Genomic DNA, 17,478 nt, shown 5'->3' with positions numbered 1-17,478 from the left:
GATGGTGTGTTTTCTGTTCTTACCTCGGAAGTGGTCCCCTGATAGCCTCTCCTGTAGCAGCACAAGCTTCCGTGCACTTCATAAATTCTCTGGCAGCCCAGCCGACGGCCCCGTGTACTTTTATTACTGGAGGCTAATTGCCCCGTCTCCGTCTGCTCCTGGGATGGAGAAGGCTTCTGCAGGCGGGGGGAGGGAGGGTGGCGCTCTGGGGGAGGAAGCCTCTCGGTTCCGGCATGGCAATGGGGAAGAGTACAGAAACCAGGCCGAGGCATCAGAGCAGGTGTCTGACGCGCGCTCCCTGCTCGCTCAGCAAAAGGCGAAGCAGCCACATGCCTCTGTCACTTAACCTTGGGGGCAACTTGCCAAGGAGGCGGTGTCATTGAACCATTTTCCAGACGAGGAAGCTGAGGGAGAGGTGGCTTGCCCGAGGTCACACAGCTAGTGGGAGCCAGAGCAGAGGCTCAACCCAGGCCACCTGAGCTGCAGTGCCGCTGAAGCCAGGAAATCGTACGTGCAGAAGAAGGCGCGTAGGCTGCAGCGGGCAGGTTTTTAAGATGGCTGCCAGAGGTACACCCTTACAGGTCTCCTCCCTTCAAGTGGGCGGGACTCAGAGTATGATGAGACGTCACTCCGTGGATAGGTTACATGCGACGGCAAGGTGAAGTGACCCGGCAGATGTGACCGAAGTCTCTACTTGGCGGCCTTTAAGTTCATTAAAAGGGAGATGGTTCTGGGTGGGCCTGACCTAATCAGGTGAGCGCTTTAGCTGAAAAGCCTAGAAGTCAGAGAAGAAAAAGGTCAGAGAGATTTGAAGCAGCAGAGACTCCTCTGTTGACCTTGAGAAAATAAGCTGCCATATTGTGGAGGGGGGGGGAATCACATGGAAAGGAAGAGCAGGTGACCCCTAGGGGTTGAGGGTCTCAATCCCACAACTGCAAGGAGCTGAATTCGTACGACAACCAGTGCATTGGGAAGAGGGACCCTGAGTCTATGACGCGAGAGCTATTGTGCGAGGTCATAAAGAGCATGTGGTCACCAGTTGACCTTCAGGCTGGTCAGCCAATGGACACTCATCACTCCCTCCCCCGTCCTTGGATGGTACATTCTGCTTGCCTCCCCCATTCCCAGAGGCTGCCCCAAAGATACAGCCTTCTTAAGATAGCTTGTGTTGACAGCCTGTGGCTGGTATGTGTGATTGAACCCAGTTAAGGCCTCTATATAAAGCTTTGAGATTTGGTGGGGGAGTGGGGAGATCCGCTCATCTTGGGGTGCCCCCTTGCTTATTGGAACTGCCACCCACCAATCTGGGGTGGTATCCTTCTTTCTTCGCCCTCTCCGTGCCCTTCAAGTGTGGGGGCCAGATTCAGATGGCATCCGAGGAGCTCCCAGCCCTGGCTGCCACCTTGATATCAGCCTAGTGAGACCCTGAGCAGGGGACCCAGCTAACCTGGACCTTGGCTCTCGACCTTTGGAAACTGAAAGGTAATCATTTGTGTTGTTGCTAGCCTGCCAAATTGGTGGTAATTTGTTACGCAGCGTAGATCACTGATGCACATGCAAATTAATGCAAACTAGAGACCAGAAGGCACAGGGTCTTTGCACGGTAGGTGCTTAGTGAGCGCAGCTCCACCCTCCCCTTCGTCCCAGAAGCTATGTGTCTCGAGCAAGGGCCGGGGGTAGACGTGAGGGCAGATGTGTTCAGGAGCACTTGGCTTCTCCTTCGATGGTGTCAGGTAGCCCAGGCCCTTTTTACTTAAGAAAAGTCAGCTGAGGTTGGATTCCTTCCCCCGGCTCCCAAAGGCTCTTAAGAAGCCACCGCAGTCACACGATCCCATAACTTCCCCCCCTGTAGGCGGAGAGGCTTAGAAATGAAAATATTTTGTCTCTTTCACACGGTGGGGGAGTGTGGGGGTGTTGGAGTGTTCGGCTGTAATACACGGCTTCGTAGGCAGCCCTATTACCAGTCCCTAAAATATGCAATTGGGGGAAGATGGGTAATGAGATGAGGTTTGGAGACCGAGCTCTGCATGGCTTAGGATGTAGCCAGAAGACAGAAAGGGAGTCCTACACATCAAAAGTGGAAGCGAAAACATAGCAATCATGTCCTTTGAACAGACACCCTAATCATCTTTCCGAGGCTGCGTGCCGGGTTGCCACAGGGCATGTGTGTTAAGAATGACACCCTCTGCTGCTTCTGTTCCGGCAAGTCACAGCTTCAAAGCCCCTCCATGTGCTCGTCAAGACCCAGTCTCACCAGGCAGAAGAAAGGACTCTTAAGGACTCCAGGATGCTGTGCTCTAAGCTGGAGGCAGAGTCCTGCTGTCACAAATGAGTGAGTCTCAGGGGGGCCGACGAGGGGTCCGCAGGGCTGGACTCTCTCCCACCTTCCCAGACCTCGGCGTGAGACCACAGGGGCACCTGTCTCTTCCTCATTGTCTACCTGATCTCTTCTTGTTCATCTGTGGGGACCATCTCCTCCGGGAAGCCTCCCTGAGTGCAGTCTGGGTCAGCCTCCTTGGCCAGGGTCCTGTTGCCCACTGGACTTTGCCTTCAGAGCAACTGTGATTGACAACCTATCTGACTTGATTGTTGGACTCTTAAGTTTCGGGAGGGGGGGACTAGTGCCTGTGTGGCTCATTGTTATACGCCAGCATCCAGTCCAATGGCGGGTAGGTAGGAGGAATATTTGTAAAGTCAACAAATGAAGAAAATGCGGGGAAAGTGGGTAAGGGGTTGGGCAAGCCTGCTAAGGTGGGGTTGCCTTAAAGGTTTTTGGGAGCCTCCCACCTTTCTTTTCCACCCCTATTTTGAACCAGAGGTGAGTCCGACCTCCCTTGTTTTACCAAGAGGGAAACCAAAGCCCAGAGAGGGAAGAGACTTCTTCAAGTTCACACAGCAATCTGACAACACGGATCTGGATCCAGAACTGTGCAAATGATTGCTCTGTTTTATCACCTTGTCTTAGTGAAGGTCAGAGAAAGGGAGGTGGAATAGACCAGTGGGACATCCTGGGCATTTGCATCAAGGCACAGTGACAGATTGGTCTGTCTCTGATGGAGGATCCATTTTCTTTCTAGAAGTGTATGGCTAATGCTTAATAGGGTTGCGACAAGGTTGAGGTCATTGGTGTTCCTGGGGCACCAAATTTAAGGAGATATTCACTCTTGGGTATTTCCCAGTCTCTGAGAGTGAGCTGAGCCCCTCACTAGAGTTTGTGCCCTCAGCACTTCTCTGACCTCACCTTCGTTCTGACCCTGACACATGGTGTCTTAGTAACATGGGGTGATGCTAAAGGATTGCAGACTTAAAGATAAGGCCAGGTATCAGCATCTCAGGAAGATCTATCCATCTATCCTTCCATCCATCTATCCGTCCATCCTCCCTCCCTCCCTCCCTTCCTTCCTTCCTTCCTTCTATCTGTCCTTCCTTCCTTCCTTCCTTCCTTCCTTCCTTCCTTCCTTCCTTCCCTCTCCCTTCCTTCCTTCTGTCCTTCCTTCCGTCCTTCTATCTGTCCTTCCTTCCTTTTATCTGTTTTTCCTTCCTTCCTTCCTTCCTTCCTTCCTTCCTTCCTTCCTTCCTTCCTTCTATCTTTCCTTCCTTCCTTCCTTCCTTCCTTCCTTCCTTCCTTCCTTCTATCTTTCCTTCCTTCCTTCCTTCCTTCCTTCCTTCCTTCCTTCCTTCCTTCTTTCCTTCCTTCCTTCCATTCTTCTATCCATCTGTCCTTCCTTCCTTCCTTCCTTCCTTCCTTCCTTCCTTCCTTCTATCTTTCCTTCCTTCCTTCCTTCCTTCCTTCCTTCCTTCCTTCCTTCTATCTGTCCTTCCTTCCTTCCTTCCTTCCTTCCTTCCTTCCCTTCTCCCTTCCTTCCTTCTGTCCTTCCTTCCGTCCTTCTATCTGTCCTTCCTTCCTTTTATCTGTTTTTCCTTCCTTCCTTCCTTCCTTCCTTCCTTCCTTCCTTCCTTCTATCTTTCCTTCCTTCCTTCCTTCCTTCCTTCCTTCCTTCCTTCCTTCCTTCCTTCCTTCTATCTTTCCTTCCTTCCTTCCTTCCTTCCTTCCTTCCTTCCTTCCTTCCTTCCTTCTTTCCTTCCTTCCTTCCATTCTTCTATCCATCTGTCCTTCCTTCCTTCCTTCCTTCCTTCCTTCCTTCCTTCTTCTGCCTCTTGTCATCTTTTTCCTTCTCCTCCTTCACCACTATCATCATCATTATCCTCCTCCTCCTCCTCCTCCTCATCTATCCACATATATATATTTACTCTGTGTGTCTGTATGTAAAGATCAGTTCCCTTTCTTCTAGATGATGAAATTTACCTCTTATTACTTGTTCATCTCTGGGCCTTTGCACATGCTGTCCTCACTTCCTAGCCTACATTTCCCTCCACTTTCAGAAGTTGGTTCCTCTTTATTTTGCAGGCTCAGTTCTGGCCAGTGTCTCCTCCTGTGGTTGACATTTCCACCCACGCAGCATCTGCTCTCCTAGCAGCACCTAAGTTTTTGTTGAGAACCCCTCTCTCCTATTATGAAGATCCTCCATGGGACAGCAAAGGCTAAGATGTTCTACTGTCACCCAGTCAGGGAGCAGACGTGGGGCCCAAGGCAGGCAACCAGACTCTGCCCTTCCTCACCCCACTTCCCAGGACTGTCTTGAGTAGAGAGGGAGGAAAGAAAGGGAGAACACGTTGTTGGAAGGCGCTCAGTCCTGCAGCTTCACTGGGAGTGATTTCTGCTGCTAGACACTGGGACGACCCCAGTCTGGACCCCCTGTGAACTCTAGCTGCCCTCCCACTTTCAACGTACCCCCTGCCCCTCTAACATGCCCTTTACCCCGAGGCACACGGAGGTGGTCTTCCTTGCTTGCCCAGAGGCTCCCGACAGACAGACCTCTTCAGAGAGGACTTCTTCCTTCCCGGATGCCTCGGTCTCCTCTTTGTGTCTTAGAAGCGGTCTGCACAACTTGTGTTTATTTAACTTATGCCTGCGTGCTTTTTGGTTTCTATTTATGACTGCGTTGTGTTTCTGTCTGTCTGTCTCTTGCGGTAGAACGTGAACCATAAGTGTTCTGAAGGCAGGAGTGCTGTCAGTCTGATTGCCGTCTTTTCAGTGCCTGCACAGAGTAGACACTCAACATGTATTTATTTAATTATGGTGAAAATTTGAAGGGACTGTCAAGGAAGTGCGTTCTCCCAAAGGCTCCTCTCAGCTGTGGGGTCAGGGCACCTCACCTTCCGAACCTCGGCTCTCTCACTTTCTGTCCTATATTCCTGTTTCCTTCTTGCAGTGTTTATGCAGTTGCAGACCTAAAGCTGCTTTAGGGGTACAAAAGCCATGGAACGTTGGAGTCAGAAGTGCCAGGTCTGGAGGCAGAGAGACCTGAGCCCTGGTGCCGCCATCTCTGCCCTTTTCTTCTCTGTGGGACCTTGAGCCTCAGTATTCTCATTCTTAAAATGGGAATAATAGCAGTGCCATCAAAGGGTTGTGCAAGGAGTAAATTAGGCAGAGAGGTAAGGAGTTTAGTATAGTATGTGGTACGTGGGAAGCATTCAATAAATATTTGTTGGATAAGAATGAACTGGTGAATGGATGAAACAGTACCTGTACTTGGAAGAGAATGTTCTCCCTTAGAATTCTGATGAGCCATAATGCATCTGAAATGCATGCTATCGTCACTGTCCTCTTGTTCCTCAGGTCCCCCTCCCCCCTCTCCACCTGGATAATCACGGGGAGCTATTTTTACATCTGACGTAGTGGAAAAGTAGCAGATTAACAACTCCAGAGATGTACATGGCTTCTATTAATATTAAACAGGGTATTAATTTTACCAGCACTGAAACATTAAACATGTATATCCATTAGTGGTCATTATTTTAATCTCCAGAAGCTGCCTAGCGTATTCCAGGAATAGGTCTGACCCATTCTTCTCTACTTCCTTTTCCTAAATTCACTGGTGAATCAGGGATCATGGTTTTTATTTCCCTGAGGGGACATAGATAATTATAAACTCATAGTTGTTAAGGGAGAAAGTCTGAGAAATCATCACATTCAACTCCCTTATTCAATACCACAAGTCCCTCAAGACCAGACTTCAGCATGTGGAGTACCTTCTGAAAGTGGTCTTCCTAAGACACCCCCCCCCGCCCCCCCGGGGCTGCCTCCCTGATGCGCTGGCTCTGAGCACCAGCTCTTGACGGTAATTGGTAGACATCCCCATCTCGACTGCTAATGACACAGTCAATGGATCTAGCTCAGCACCTTTGGAATGACAGTAAGAAGGACCTATACTAGTTAATAATGACGAGACGCATGGTGTGGGTTGAGTGATGGGCAACTTACCGAGCAGTAATATGGGACATCCAACAATGGCTCGTAATCTATAGAACAGTGTGACTTCAACTCCCAGTTGCTCCTCAACCAGAAGCTACTGAAACCCTCAAGGTGGGCCTGAGGGACAAATGTTGCCCAGTGGTTAAGGATGGCCTCTGGTGTCAGACCATGTGTGTTTAAATCTGGTTACACAGCAGGCGATTTGACATCAGCACAAGACAGTGATTCCCGAGACAGCGCACAAACACCGAGCAGAGCCAAATGATAAGCCCAACTCACTGCCTGGAGAGCTCCTAGGACAGCCTGGGAGCAAGAGCCCAGGCTGAGTCTGGCGGTATTCCTGAGTTGTGGAGGTGGAGCTGGGAGTCTGGGGAGATTGAGGCAGCTGAATTATGCAGGGCGAGTACCCACAGTACCAGAGAGGAAAACACTGCTTAGGGAAAAAAGCTCCAGAGTATTCAGCTAAGTACCGATCAGTGCGTGTACACGAGTAGTCAGATCTGGAGGAAGACACCACCTGAACAGAAGGAACGATGCTTGAACCTCACACAGAACCAGATACCTTTCGTGTTCCCACTGGCAACGGTGGAAAGATTTAGAATTCCCAAGACATGCAGTAGTTTACTGAGAAAAAAATTGCCTCAACTGTGTGGAAAATTAGCCCAAGGCCTTCGCTGCTCTAGCCCCACTTAAAAATGCTTAAAAGAAAGTCTTCACAGGACCAAAAAATCTTTCCAGGTAATTCAATCACACCCTAGTACAAACTCAGGAATATTTATAGAAATGCAGTGATATCCAGCACGCAATAAAGTAAAATTTGCATTGTCGCTTAATAAAAAATCACCAGGCATTCAAAGAAACAAAAAACTGCTATCAATAGTGAGAATAGTCAGTCGATAGGTGCAGGTGCAGAAATGACGCATATAATGGAACCAGTAGGAAAAGACATTAGAATTGTCATTATAAAGATATCTTCCACATCAAGAAAGTAAAGGAAAGCTTGAGTGTGTTAAGCGGAGAAATGGAAAACCAATATTGAACTTCTAGAGGTGGAAAGTATAATGTCTGAGATGAGAAACACACTCGATGAGATGAACAACAGGTTAGACACTGTAGAAGAAAAGATTAGTAAACTTGAAGACAGCAACAGAAAATATAAAAAATGGAATGCAGAGAAAAAAATGATTAAAATAAGTGGACAGAGAATCAACTTCAACGGACTAATATATGTGTAATTGGAGTCCTTGAGGAGGAGGGGCTTGGGGGAGAAGAAAATATGTTTGAAAGAATTAATGGGTGAAAATGTCAAGTTTGATGCCAACCATAAACCCAGAGATCCGAGAATACCAAAGAACGCCAAGCACACACACACACACACACACACACACACACACACACACAAAGACGAAAACTACATCATCAAGACAAGTCATAATCAAGTTGCTTAAAACCAATGAAAAAAGGGAAAAATTTAAAAGCAGCCAGAGGGAAAATACAAAAAAGCAGCCACAGATGAAAGATGCATTATGTAGAGAGGAAAAAGCCAAGAACGAGGGCAGACTTCTAGTCAGTAACAATGCCACCCAGGGCATAATGGGTAACACCTGCAAAGTACTTAAGGAGAGAACAGTTGTCAGTCTAGAATTCTGTAGCTGCCAACAATATGGTTCAAACATTATGGGAAAGAATTAGAGAGACAAAAAGCTTAAAGAATTTATTGCTATCAGATTATCACTATAAGAAATGTTAAAGGGAGTCTTTTGGGCAGAAAGAAAATAATACCAGATGGAGATCTGGATTTTTATACAAAGGAATGAAGAATACCAGAAATGATAAACGTACAGGTAAAAGTGAAACAGTAAAAATATCTTGTAGGGGCACTTGTGTGGCTTCGTCAGTTAACCATCAGACTCTTGATTTCGGCTCAGGACATGATCTCAGGTTCGTGAGATCGAGCCCGATGTTGGGCTTTGTGCTGACAGTCCTGAGCCTGCTTGGGATATCTCTCTCCCTCTCTCTCCTCCTCCCTCTCTCAAAAATAAGTCAATAAACATTAAAAATATCTCATAAATATAATTGACTTTATTAAAAATATTTTTTATTGTTTATTCATTTTTGAGAGAGAGAGACAGAGAGAGAGACAGAGTGTGAGCAGGGGAGGGGCAGAAAGAGAGGGAGACATAGAATCCGAAGCAGGCCCCAGGCTCTGAGCTGTCATCGCAGAGCCCAATGCGGGGCTCGAACTCACAAACTGTGAGATCATGACCTGAGCCGAAGTCGGACTAACAGACTGAGCCACCCAGGTGCCCCTGATTGACTTTAAATAAAAAAATAACAACAGTAGAGTAGGAGACTTACAGAATATGTAGCAGAAAATGCATACAAATAACATAAGAGCCAACGGGGGAAATGACAGTGCATTATTTTAAGATTTTTATACTTCATATGAAGTGGCATCATATCATTTGACAGTAACCTATAATAAGTTGCCGATGGGGACACATAAAAAGCAAATAGCAAGATGGTAAATTTGAACCCAGTTCTCTGACATTCTGCCAGTCGTGTGTGATTATTGCACAGCTCCGTGCCCCAGACAGCAGCGTGCTGTCCGCACGCCAGCACACCCTCAGCACCACTCACTGGTCTTGCTCACGGCAGAGAGCCGTGTCTGTATGTTGGTCACGTCCAGAGGCTCCTTCTCGCGGCCCAGCCCTCCTGCTGGGTCTCCCCAGCCCTCCTGCTCTGACCCCTTGCTGCACTTCCGCACCCCGCCATCCGGGTCGGGGAAGAGTCTCAGCCTGTTAGTCTGCAGGTGTCTAAGTCCAAGACACGAGGGTCTTCCTGTGTATTTAGCTGCCACTCGTGGACCCAGAGGGGTTGCTTTCTTTTCTGCGCAAAGCTTGTGGCTGGCAGTACCAGGAATGTGCTGTCTCGATCCTGTCTCCTTGACCGCGTATTTCTCAGCTGCCCCACGTCTCTGGGAAGGCCTCGTAGGGACAGCTACAGGTTTTTTTGTGGGAAGAGAACGCAGAGCCTGCTTGCATTGCGTAGGTGCTGAACATACATCTGTTGAAGGGATTTCGTCATCCCTGAGCCTGTGGGGAGGCTGGTGGCTAAGCGAGTCGCTCGCTGGTCAGAGGCTCAGCTGGGCTTGGGTCTAGGACCTTCTGAGCCCCACTGTGGTGCCACATTCATGCTGGACACGGTCCCTGGCAGTGGTCCGGCTCTGCTCTGCGGTGCCGCTGCTTAGAGGGGGATGGGTACAGCTTTCTGCAGGAATAGCTGGTTCTTGGGGGTGATGGCCCCTCTTTGTGCTGCAGGCCTGGAAGGACCCGTCAGCTGCCTACCCTCCTCCCCGACGGAGGTTTCTGGATCCCTCCAGCCTCCTGGGTCAGACAGCTCCACCCCATCCTTACCTGTCCCACCTTTCCTGGCCCCCTCTTGGACTTAGTAGCTGCCTGGGGGGGGGGCAGCGGTCACTGCTGTTAGTTCCTGCTCTTGGCTGCTGGGTAGCAATGCCCAGGCAGGGGAGTCTCTTCTCTGCTGTTTTCTAAGAACGCAGGGGCTTTCTCCAATCTCCTGACCCCACTCTCCTGATCACCGCCTTCCCCTTGGTGATAAGGGGCAGCTGGGGACACAGCACAAGACCTTCTCCTGTGTGAAGGGCTGCTAGTCTGTGGCTCACGAATTTTCTGCTGACAACCAGACAAGAGACCTAAGGTGAATGCGCTCCAGAATCCCAACGCATTGGCAATTTTCTCTCCTTAGCTCGGGACACCCTTGTGCTCCCCCCTTGCCACCAGGGGCCCCCTCAATCCATACCATAAAATGTACAGTGTCAGTTTGTTCGACTAGGGATCCTGCTGAGTATTTAATCCTTATTTAACGCTGATGTTTATTTTATTGTAGAGTTTAAATTAATCAGCCTCAGGATACAAAATTAGATAAGGCAGGGATTTAGGTCCCCTGGAATGATTCATTGCACATCAAGCTTTCTTAACTCTTTGGCTGCAGGGGGGAAGTGTCTGTATATTTCCTGGAAGAGCTGCCCCGGGGCTGGCCAAGTGAGCTGCTGTGCTCCCTCCTCACCAGCCTCCCAGCCGGGCATGGTGCGCTCTGATGCAGGGGTTGAAAATACATCTTAACAGTAAGAAATCCCCACAAAAGGGAAGAGAGATAACATGAAAGTAGGAAAAAGTCCAAAGAACCTACCTGTAATTCTACCACCTGAAGATCACCGTTGTTACCATCCGGGCACATTTCCTTTCATTCTTTATCAGCCCTTTGGAACGATTACGCGGTGTTACGAACGTGCAAACCCGTGTAGAGAACAATGATATCAAACTTTCCCGTACCTGCCGGTGAAGCTTAATGCATGCCAGCTTTATGACACGTTGGCTGCAGAGTGCATTTTAAGGACATGATACAATGTAGCTTTTATTGATACTTGACTTACGTGCCCCTTATGTATTCTACCTGCCTCTTTCCTCCTCGCTGTTCTGAAGTCAGTGTCTCCCCTTTTCACGCGTGTTTTTTACACCGAGTACGCATATGCCCATGAAGGGCGGACAGTCTTTTGTTTGGTTTTGAATTAAAAAAAACTTTTTTTTTTTTAGGTTTATTTATTATTGAGAGACAGAGAGACACAGAGCGCAAGCAGGGGAGGGTTAGAGAGAGGGGGGAGACACAGAATCCGAAGCAGGCTCCAGGCTCCGAGCTGTCAGCACAGAGCCCGACGCGGGGCTCGAACCCACAAACCACGAGATCGTGACCTGAGCCGAAGTCAGTCGCCCAACCAACTGAGCCACCCAGGCGCCTCTGTTTGGTTTTGAATTTTTACACAGTGGTCCATACGTATTCTTCTGCATATGCTTTTCCCCTTCACCCTGATTTTTCAGAGGAGTCTAGAGTTCTGCGTCTCTGACAAGCAGGTGGTGCTCCCCTCCCCCAGATGCTGCTGACGTCCTGGTCCCCTGGTGAGGTGGGGTCTTGGGACCTGTCCGTCTTTATTTGTGCCGGTGAGATGCAGCCGACCAATGTCCGAGGCTGGGGTGCCCCCTACACTCCCACCTGCAGCTTGCAAACTCACTCATCTCCCATCAACATTTGTTGTGTACCTCATATTTTGCCCATGGGGTGGGTGTGAGATAATATTTCCTTGCTGTTTTAGGTTGTGGTTCCCTCATTACTATGCAGTGGCATACCCTGCGTTACATTTGTTAGCCTTTTGGGTTTCTTCCTCCATGAATGGTTTCTTTGTCTCTGGCTCATTTTTCTACTGGGTTTTCGGTTTCCCCTTGCTGACCCGTATGATTTATTTATTTATTTATTTTTGTCATCTGGAAATCAGTGCTTTTGTGGCCAAATACATTTTAAGTATGTCTTCCCTATTTGTGCACTAGGATTGTCTTTTAACTTTATTCATGGTCTCCTTTGTCAGATCAAAATTCTACTTTTAAGAGCTGTCAGTATTTTTCTTTCTTTCTTTCTTTTTTTAAAAATTTTAAATGTTGATTTATTTTTGAGAGAGAGACAGAGCACAAGCAGGGGAGGGGCAGAGAGAGAGGGAGACACAGAATCAGAAGCAGGCTCCAGGCTCCGAGCTGTAAGCACAGAGCCCAACATGGGGCTCAAACCCACGGACTGTGAGATCATGACCTGAGCCAAAGCCTGACGCCCAACCGACTGAGCCACCCAGCTGCCCCAATGTTTATTTATTTTTGGGAGAGAGGCAGAGACAGAGTGCAAGCAGGGGAGGGGCAGAGAGAGAGGGAGACACAGAATCAGAAGCAGGCTCCAGGCTCTGAGCTGACAGCACAGAACCCAATGTGGGGCTCAAACTCACAAACTGGGAGATCATGACCTGAACTGAAGTTGGACGCTTAACTGACTGAGCCATCCAGGAGCCCCTGTCAATATTTTTCTTTATGGTGTTTGTTTTTTGTGTTTAATTAAAAAAAAAAAAACAAACAAACCTGTGTCTGTCTACTCTGCTGTTATAAAAACACTGTCCTGCATTTTCTTCTAAAAACTGAAGATTTGTTTTTCACCTTTTATTTGTAATGCTTTAGTCACGTGTTCTGTAGGAAGTGAGCGCAATTCTCAGGATCCCTGCAGAAATGGGCTGGAGTCTGGGCTGGCCAGGCAGTTTGGCTCAGGATACAGCAGGTGTCCTGGTGTCCCTCCTGGGGACAGGGGCCAGCCGGGGCACGTCCTTCTCATGACAATGGCAGCAGCACAGAAGGCAAAGGGGGCACGGAGGTCGCTGGAGACCCAGGCTCGGAACTGGCACCTGTCACTACCACCACATTCCATTGACCAAAGCAAGTCACGTGGCCCCAGCAGAAGCCAGGGTGCAGGAAGTTCAAGTGTGGCCCTCTTTTCTGCTGGTTGTCACCGTGCACATACCGGAAGGTGCGTTTGCAGAAGGGAGGCACTAAATGGATAGTGGACTCGAGGGAATGAAGACGACGTGGGGGGAGCGAGAAGGGACGGACTGTATTTGGCGTGAACGAACTGTCTTCGTGTCGGTCCCTTCCAGTCATCCTCCCTTAGGAAGTGATTCATCTCCACTCTCTTAACAGGGCATTCTGGGCGACAGCAGAAAGGTGTGCGTCCCTTCTGGCGGAAGGTTTCAGAGGCAGCCTGTGGCCGAGCCCGCTTTCCTTTCTCAGCCTCTGGAACTGTGCAAGCAGCTTGGTAGAGGTGTCCCTCTGTCTGAGTCCCTGGGTGACTATGATGAGCCCCCCCAACCCCGCCTCTCCCTGTGGTCCTGAGACAGCCATGAAACCCGAGCGGAGCTAGCTGTTGGTTAAGTGCTGAAAATTTTTTACGTTCCAGCAGCATGAATGGCCCGTCCTGACTGACGTGTGGCCCCACCGAATCCCCCACACAGCCCATGAGACAAGTGGGTGTTTCCTTTACTTCACAGATGAAGGAAATGAACCTCACGAGGTAAGCCATGAATCCTTGCTCTCACAGCGAGGGATGGCATTGGGATTGGAACCCAGTTCTGTCTAAGTTCAAAAAAGGGGATTAAAATCATTGGGGGGAGGGGGCGGGGGGAGCGCCTGGGTGGCTCAGTTGGCCGAGCGTCTGATTCTTAGTTTTGGCTCAGGTTGTGATCTCATGGCTTCGTGGGTTTGAGCCCCAAGTCGGGCTCTGTGCTGACAGCATGGAGCCTGCTTGGGATTCTCTCTCTCCCCCTCTCTCTGCCCTCCCCCACTCAGACAGAGTCTCTGTCTTTCTCAAAATGAATAAATAAACTTAAAAAATTAAAATAAAATAAAATGTAAATCATTGACGTGTGGCTCATTGGACGGTGCTGGGGATGTTTCTGGTTCAGAGATAGGAGGATTATAAATCCACACGTCAAGTTTTTCCTTTTGTAAAAACAACCAGAAGTTTCACCTGCAATGATGCCCAAGAAGGTCCTTAAAAAGTGAAAAGGGCCAGGTGGATTGGACTTCATTTATCATTCCTGACCCCTAGGACATGACTCCTGTTCTTTTTTTGAGAAGCCAGCCTGGGGCCAGACCTCAACCAGCTGCTGCCTCAGGGGGCAGCCCCACAGAGCACAGGAGGCCGGGGTACCTCGGGGGCAGCCCCACAGAGCACAGGAGTCCGGGGATCACCTCAGGGGTGTCCCCACAGAACCCAGGAGCCTGGGTCACCTCGGGGGTGGCCCCACAGAGCACAGGAGCTTGGGGGTCCACCTTGGGGGCGGCCCTACAGGGCACAGGAGCCCGGGGTTCTGCTCCTGCCAACACACCCGCTTAGCAGGTCCTCACCGAGTGCTGTGTGTGCAGAACGTCACGCTGAGCCTCTGAGATGAATAAGCCTCCATGTTTGCCTTCGGTTCGCTGGGAGGAAGATGGTCCCCCTCCTCCGGGCCAGCTTCCCTCCACAGCCCCCGAGCAGGTGCTTCTCCTGTGCATTTTCCTAGAGCCCCACGCGGCTCTCTGTGCTGTTTGTGCTGCCTCTTCCCTCTGCTCAGATGGCGCGCTCCCTCCCTGCGGGCACAGAGCAGAGAGTCCACCTCCGGTCCCCCGTCTCACCGGTCCTGCTCATAGTAGGTACCCAGCAGACAACTGGGGCGGGGGAGAAGGAAGCACACGATGTACCCCTGTCTGCTCTGCTGCCCCCCTGTGCACACAGGTGCACGCGTGCGCACACAGGGCAAACGGGTGTGCACACCTGTGGACACAAACACGCGACGTGTGAGCACGTGTATCTGTGCTGCACACGCACACACAGGTGCACAGCCCTGCTGATGGCTGACGGCTGGGGGGAGGGGACCTGGTCCTTGGGGCCGTTTTTCCCTCTGGGTGACGGTGCTTCGACTTCCTGACTGTCCACACCAGCGGCCAATAAGAAGAACCCTCTCTGCTCAATTGCAGGCTCTTCTGGACCTTTCATTCATATTTTATAAGCAGGTGTTTATTTTCCTGGGCAGTCTCGATTCTGCCATCAAATGCCTGGTTCTGAGGCCAGGGGCGCTCTGAGATCGCCGATTTGGCTGACCACTTTACGAGGCTTGTGCGTTCTGGCTGAATCCTGCTGGCTCTGATGAGCCCTGAGCGCTGAGGCCCAGCACCCGCCGTTCATGCTCTGTCCCGAAGACGTGGTCCTCTGAGCCACCAGCTGCTTGTCGTGGACACCGTGACACCCGCTTTCCACGAGCCACACACCCTGCCCAGGGCCGGGCCCCTCAGCCCCTCACCCCAGCGCACCCGTCTCTGTGCACCAGGGCAGGACCCCGGCAAGGGGTGCTCGGGGGGTTGGGGAAGAAGCACGAGTGGTCTTGGCATGACGCTGTGGGAGAAGTGGTGGCCGGGTGCCCCCGTCGTTAGCTGGGGTCAGGTCGCCTACTGAGGCATTTGGAAAAATGGGTAACGAACAGTCCCGCAGCCCGGGGGCCTGAGTGTCTGTGCTCCAGTCCGGGAAGAACCCTGGGGTCCCGGCAACTGTGCCTTGTCAGAGGCCACTGGGGAGGCAGCCTGACACCCCCACAGGGCTCCGCGGCTGTGCGGTGGAGGGGGGGGACGGCTCCTCACACGTGATTAGAAGCATCCAGGAGACGTTTATAATCGAAATACTCAGGGCCTTGGGAAGTCCGGCCCCGCGAATGCAAGGTCAAAGGCATCCTCAAAGCAGCGCTTAGGCACGGGGCCCTGGCAAGGCTGTGGAACGCAGCTTCCGGGAAAAGGGGCTCGTGGCATGCGGGACTGTGGTGGGGAAGACGCCGGCTTTGGACACAGGCAGCACTGGGCCCTCGTCTTGGCTTCTGGAACGATTTGCTCCGGGCCGTTTTGTCACTGAGCCCTGGCCTCAGTCCTCTGCTCCTGGACGTGGGCCGGACCACCTGCTCTGCCGGGCCATCCTGGAAGCACCTGGCACTCGAGGGGTCCAGGTGAGAACAGAGCTTTGGAGTCAGGCAGTGTGGACCTGGCCTGAGAGCAAGCTGTCTACGCCTCTGTGAGGGGAGTGAGTATTCCTCCTTCCTTCCAGGGCCGGCCAGGATTTTCCTCCTCAGTCATCCCCCTGACTGATGTTTGCCACAAGCCAGGGCCCCAGGAGGGGTGCGGGGTGGGAGGCTGGGGGCTGGAGCCAGGGCCTTGGCTCTTGTGTCCGGCTGGAAGGCAGCAGTGGTGTTAAGGCTTCTCGTGGGTCCCCGGAGCGGGCCCCAGGCAGCTCATGATCACTAATTTCCCTAGTAATTATGGTCACAGCAATCATCATGAAGGTTCATTTGTGCTTAATGTGAATGTGCACCACGTGTCATTTGCAGGGGTCGAGAGAGTGGTTAGGGCCCAGGGGGAGGAGGTGGCTCCTGGCAGGGACAGGTTGTCTTACTGAGTCTGTGGTTGGGGTGGGGGTGTCGACCGAATTTCCCCGGAGGTAAGAGGGCAGGCGTATGGGTGGGGGGGGGGGGGGAGAGAGAGAGAGAGCTCACATAGCCAATACTGGGATGCATGGGAAATTCTCAGGCAAAGACTCACTTCCCCCCAGCACCACGAGGCCCCAGATGCTGTTGCAGATGTGGCCGGAAGCAGGAGAGGGAGTTGGCTCTGGGGTTCACCACACGCCTGGCAGGAGCCCAGAACATTCACCGAGGGGTGCGCAGCTCGATGTGTGTGTTCGGGTGTGAGACGGCTGTGCAGCCCATGCAGATCTGAGCAGTGGGTCCTGGGGGTCAGCATGGGGTCAGGACGAGGAGGATGTACGTCTGGCCTCGTGCTTTTGTCACTCACTAAACCTGCGTGACATTTTATCTATTATCTCTCTCTCTCTCTCTCTCATCTATGTATCTATCATCTGTCTATCTATCTATCTATCTATCTATCTATCTATCTATCTGTCATCACCTATCTATTGTTTATTTTGAGAGAGAGCATGCACACTCCTGCGGGAGAGAGGGGCAGAGAGAGGAAGAGGGAGAATCCCAAGCAGGCAAACTGTTAGCACAGAACCTGACATGGGTTTCAAACCCACAAACCCAGCGATCATGACCTGAGCCAAAACCAAGAGTCGGTCGCTAAGCTGACTGAGCCACCCAGGTGCCCCCCGAGAACATTTTAGAGGTGAGGGTCTGGAGGCTCAGGGAAGTGGGATGTGCCTCCAAAGCCACACCACACTAAGTGCAGGAGGTGACATTGGAACCATGTCTGTCTGGGATTGTCATGCCAGGCTGCTGGCCTCCCCCGAGGACGGATCTGGCACATGATAGGAGGCAGCTTGTGGATAGCAGATCTGACCACCGTGTCTGGCTCTGGACCCTGCGGGCTGGCTGCCCGGAGGCCTTGCAGTGGTGGGGCCAGCAGAGCAGGGGCCAAAGCAGTCAGGGCCACCGGTGGGGTGGGCCCTGGGCCGCGGGACTGGCTGTTGGGTGAATTTGAGGCCGAGCCCGGAGTTGCTACCCTGAATTGAACTATGTCCTCCCTCACCCCTCAACCCACACATTTCAATTCTTCACCCCCGGAGCTCAGAATGTGACCTTCTTTGGAAATAGGGTCGTTGGAGGCAATAGTTAAGATGAGGTCATGCTGGAGGAAGGTGGCCCATCTCCCACAGGACTGGTGTCCTTATAGAGGGGAAATTCGGACACAGAGACAAGCACAGAGGAGAACTCCACGTGGAGCCTGAGTGAGGCTTGTACAGCC

At 51.3% G+C, this 17,478-nt stretch overlaps 1 long non-coding RNA gene across 3 annotated transcripts; it reads left to right on the top strand.

Annotated features, from left to right (window-relative positions):
• Window positions 1–957: 957 nt before the first annotated feature.
• LOC147577734 (uncharacterized) lies at window positions 958–13,595 on the top strand. 3 transcript variants are annotated; one of them, XR_015254400.1, is made up of 5 exons: window positions 961–1,185; window positions 1,350–1,482; window positions 2,037–2,332; window positions 13,157–13,270; window positions 13,434–13,595. It is a non-coding gene; the product is annotated as an uncharacterized LOC147577734 (long non-coding RNA). The 3 variants fall into 3 exon arrangements; XR_015254401.1 differs by having other exon boundaries at window positions 958–1,482; window positions 13,160–13,270; XR_015254399.1 differs by having other exon boundaries at window positions 966–1,482.
• Window positions 13,596–17,478: the final 3,883 nt, after the last annotated feature.

The sequence above is a fragment of the Puma concolor genome, chromosome C1 (assembly GCF_028749965.1).
Source record: "Puma concolor isolate L17-30 chromosome C1, mPumCon1.1.hap2, whole genome shotgun sequence".
Classification (NCBI taxonomy): Eukaryota; Metazoa; Chordata; class Mammalia; order Carnivora; family Felidae; genus Puma; species Puma concolor.
This window is presented reverse-complemented; position numbering and strand designations above follow the sequence as displayed.